This window comes from Delphinus delphis, chromosome 1, assembly GCF_949987515.2.
Source record: "Delphinus delphis chromosome 1, mDelDel1.2, whole genome shotgun sequence".
NCBI classification, from domain to species: Eukaryota; Metazoa; Chordata; class Mammalia; order Artiodactyla; family Delphinidae; genus Delphinus; species Delphinus delphis.
The window spans coordinates 30126969-30132301 of NC_082683.1; positions in this window are offsets into that span (position 1 = coordinate 30126969).

Consider the following 5333-nt stretch of genomic DNA (forward strand, 5'->3'; position numbering starts at 1 on the left):
TTGCACAGATACCGGAAGTACATTCGTCCTGGCTGAACAGAGAAGGTCATCTCCTTCATGAAGAAGGCTAAGATTGCTCCAGAGAAATCAAGGCCAAGCCCTGCTCTCAAGAAAGAGGAGAGGAAGGGTGCCAAAAGCAGTGGGGAGCCCTGCTGCTCAAAGAAACATCTCCAGTTAGTCTCTTTCCTCTTCCATCCCATCTCCCACTCTCCAGCCTAAGAAAGAAATAAACAGAGCTAAGGTGATTCTTTTCTAGGACAATAGACTCACAGGCAAAAATAATGTTCAAATTTTATTGCCTAAGATAAAGCAAATATAAAACTTTAAATTGGGGCATCCCTGGTGGCGCAGTGGTTGAGAGTCTGCCTGCCGATGCAGGGGACAGGGGTTCGTGCCCCGGTCCGGGAAGACCCCACATGCCACGGAGCAGCTGGGTCCATGAGCCATGGTTGCTGAGCCTGTGCGTCCGGAGCCTGTGTGTCCGGAGCCTGTGCTCCGCAACAGGAGAGGCCACAACAGTGAGAGGCCTGCGTACCGCAAAAAAAAAAAAAAAAAAAAACATTTTAAATTTATTGACTTTGAAAATTAAGCAGTAAAACTTCAAATTATCAAACACATCTGCTTAGCTTTTATGAGCCTCTACTTTCCCCTCTGTAAAATAGAGATAAAAACATTTTCAAAATTACTGTGAGGTCAAAATATATTTATATGTATGGCCCAGCGCAGTTCCTGGCGCATATTTCTGGTATATTTTATTATTCAAGTCCATGGTTAATTAAGGTGAAAAACAGAAAGAAGAAAGGAAAGGATAAAAGAAGGTTAGGTGGTGAGGTAGGAAGAGAGAGCAATAGAATTAGAGAGACAGTCATAGAGGAAAAGACAGAATGAAGGATAAAGAAAGAGACAGCTGGCTGACATGAATGTGGCTAGAAAGCACAGGAGCCTGAAGGAGATGTGCTTGAAGAGACAGGAGTGTCATCAGGGCAAGCTGGCTAGCCGGCTGCCAAGTGGCCTCAGAGGTGACACTTACCTTTGTGAATTCATCCTGGTCCAAGCTCATAAACCTCACCTTAACAGCATTAAGAGAGAGCCTATATGCTGGGGGTGGGGTGGGGGGGTTGGGAAGCAGATCATAGTAACAGCTCTTAGCTTGCTATCTGAGCCAAAGAACCAGTGGATTAATATACGATGAGAAATGCAACTACCAAAGGGACCAGAATGCTCACATTGCCACGTCCAGCAAATTCTTCCCCTGTAGGAAAATGTGCACAGGAAGCCAATTTATGATGTGAAGCCTGCTTTGAGAGTGTGAGAGAAGGGAAGCTGGATGGTTTAAATATTTGATGACATCAGGTTCCGAGAGCCTTGTGCCTCCAAATCCCCAGTGAGGATAAACCTGTTACTGGCACCTGAGTGGCCATACTAGGGGCCAGACCCGGGAATGGGATCCACCAACATACGCTTCTGACTGTGTTTCTGTTTAAATCCTAGTTCCATTTCTGAGCAGCCCATTTTAAGACTGAAGCAGTCCTTTTAAATTTATTTATTTACTTCTTTATTTTTAGCTGCACAGCATGGCTTGTGGGATCTTAGTTTCCTGACCAGGGACTAAACCAGGGCCTCTGGCAGTGAAAGCACCAGGTCCTAACCACTGGACTGCCAGGGAATTTTCATCCTTTTAAATTTAAGTGACCAAAGTAACATACACTAATAAAAATATTTTAAGTAAAAAGTGAAAATATCCATTCATTCCATCCCATATAGTCCCACTTCAAAATTTAAACCATGTTAACACACTGATACGTACCCTCCCTGATATTTTCTATACACACGCACACACACACACGTGCACACACACATCTTTTTACAGAAAATAAATGTGTATCTGTTAGTGAGGTAAGCAGCATTGATTATCTACCTAAGACCTTTCTCCTCTCATATATATATATATATATTTTTTTTTTGTTTTGCAGTACGCGGGCCTCTCACTGTTGTGGCCTCTCCCATTGCGGAGCACAGGCTCTGGATGCGCAGGCCCAGTGGCCATGGCTCACAGGCTCAGCCGCTCCGCGGCACGTGGGATCTTCCCGGACCGGGGCATGAACCCATGTCCCCTGCATTGGCAGGCGGACTCCCAACCACTGCGCCACCAGGGAAGCCCATCCTCTCATATTTTTAATTGCTGAGGGAGCCCCAGTTTTGTCTGGATGTTCATGTACTGTAGTCCTTTGCTCAGAGAAGATGGCCCTCTCACCAAATTCAAGGATAAGCAAAGTTTGTTACTGGCTAATCATTTTCATCCCATTCCAATGTGTCAGGGTCACCTTAGGCATGGACATGTGATACAACCCAGGTCTTCTGATTGGGGATTCTAGAAAGTGTTTTCCCTCCTAATAAAAAGAGATGCATGAGGCAACATCCCACTTCTTCTCTAAATCATGTCTGCGTTTGACATCTGGAGCTGCTGCAACAATCTTGGCATCATGAAGAGAGATATCTCAACACTTTCAGCTAAGAATTTTCAGTTGTATGTAACTGGAAACCCAACTAAAACTGGCTTGAACAAAACTGAGATTTTTTTCCATTCATTTAACTGAATGAGGTAGATCTGTGTAGACAACAAGATTTTGCATTGGGATTGTGGTAGAGTGCTAGGTAATCTCCAAACCTGGATATTCTACAAAGGAATGCAATTGCAATCCTAGGACTGAAAAATACAATAATGTATTTAACACAATAAATGGACCTAACATCAGATTAGACACAGCTCATTTTAGGATTAAGGAGCTGGAAGATAGATCAGTATATAATATCCATACTGAAGTATTCAGAGAAAGAAAAGAATGAAAAATATCAAGAAGAGAGGGATAGACATATGGGACATTATGAAAATGCCTAAATACCAAAAATTAGAGTCCTAGAAAGATAGGAGAGAGAAAATGGGAAAGAAGTAATATTTGACAATAGAGTAGTTAAAAATTTTCTAAGATTGATGAAAGACATATACTCAATCCCAAGCAGGATAAATGCAAAGAAAATCACACCTAAGCACTTCATGGGAAAACTGCTGAAAATGAAAAACGAAGAAAAAGTGTTAAAGGCAATTAGGAAAGAAAGATATATTACCTCCATAAGAGCAACATTAAGACTAACAACAGACTCAACAATATAAATGCTAAAATCCAGAAGATGATGGAATGTTATCTTTAAAGTGTGGAAAGAAAATAATAGTTAATCTAAAATTCTATACCCAGTGAAAATATCATTCAAAAATGAAAGAAAAATACATAAGTTTTCAGACAATCAAAATCTGAAAAAAGTTATTCATCCACAGACCCACACTAAAAGAAATATTAGAGGGAATTTTTCAAGCAGAATGAAAATAAGCTCAAAAGGAAGTATGAATATGAGGAAGGAATGAATAACAATGGAAAGAGTAACTATATAGGTAAAAATAAGTGAACAATAACTATATAAAGCAACAATGTCTAGTGGAGCTTTAGACATATAGAGAATTAAAACACACCACAAAAATGGCACACGGTGTGGGAGCAGATAAATGGAATTAAAATATTTTAAGATTCTTGTATTGTTCAGAAAGTTGTAAAAGAATTAATTTATATTAACATTTAACAAGTCAAGGATGCATGCTGTAATCACCATGGCAGTCATGGAAAAACAGTTTTAAAAATATACATAATTATATATATATAATTTAAAACTATTTTTGTTTATATATATATGTAAAATAAGTGAATGCAGAGAAATATGGAATAATAAAAACAATCCAAAAAAGGTTTAAAAGGAGAAAAAAGGAACATAGAACCTGTGGGAGAAATAGAAAACAAATACTAGCATGATATTTTGAAACTCAAAAGTATAAGTGCCTCTTTTAAATATAAGTGGACTAAATACCTCTATTAAAAAACAAAGATTGTTAGATTGTTTATTTTTATTTATTTATTTTTTAAATAAATTTATTTTTCACTGCATTGGGTCTTCGTTGCTGCATGCGGGCTTTCTCTAGTTGTGGCGAGTGGGGGCTACTCTTTGTTGCAGTGCAGGCTTCTCATTGCAGTGGCTTCTCTTTGTTGCAGAGCATGGGCTCTAGGCTCGCGGGCTCTAGAGCACAGGCTCAGTAGTTGTGGTGCACTGGCTTAGTTGCTCTGCGGCATGTGGGATCTTCCCAGACCAGGGCTCAAACCCATGTCCCCTGCACTGGCAGGCGGATTCTTAACCACTGCACAACCAGGGAAGTCCCAGATTGGTTTGTTTGTTTGTTTGTTTTAATTTATTTATTTCTGGCTGTGTTGGGTCTTCATTGCTGCACACGGGCTCTCTAGTTGTGGCAAGCAGGGGCCACTCTTTGTTACAGGCTTCTCATTGCGGTGGCTGCTCTTGTTGCAGAGCACGGGCTCTAGGTGCACAGGTTTCAGTAGTTGTGGCTCACAGGCTTAGTTGCTCCACAGCATGTGGGATCTTCCCAGACCAGGGCTTGAACCCGTATCCCCTGTATTGGCAGGCAGATTCTTAACCACTGTACCACCAGGGAAGCCCCCCAGATTGGTTTTTAAAAAGCAACTCATTACTGCTTTAAAAAATCTGAAATATAAGGATACAGGTATGTTAAAGGTTGTAAAAGACATACTCTACAAACTAAAAGAAAATCAGTGAAGCTAAACTAATATAATACAAATTAGACTTTAAGGCAAGAAGCATCACTACATACCGCATAATGAATAAAATGCCAATAAACTAGGAAGAAAAAAATACTAAATTTGTATGTAACTGATAAAATAGCCTCTAAGCATGTAAACGCCCACATACACACCACACCTCCAGGTCTGCAGTAAAAAGGGCGCGAACCAAGAGTCCTGGGAATCAGGGAAAAAAGCATTTGTACAGAGGAATGAATGTGCAAGACAGAGTACATCCAGGGATATGAACGCAGCCTAAGAGTATCCATGTAATTAGCTGCCGGCCGCTGCAACAAACAAACCTCCAAATGTCAGTGATTTAATTCCACAAATTTATTTCCAGCTTTCATTACATGCCTGGTAAGGTAGGGACCCTACTTATTCACAGTCCTCAAGGAAAGAGGCTGACAGAGGCTTTGACACCTTGACCATCGTGAACATGTGACAGAGAAAGAGGGGGATGGATGAGACACACAAACTCTTAACTACCTCAGCTCTGAAGTAACGCAAGTCATGTCTGCTCACAGATCATTGGCTAGATCCAGTCACATAGCCCCATTCTAACTGCAAGTGTTACCAAGTCCAAGCTCGTACCGCTCGCCACACAAAAGTCCAAGAAATTGTTGGGGCAAGGGA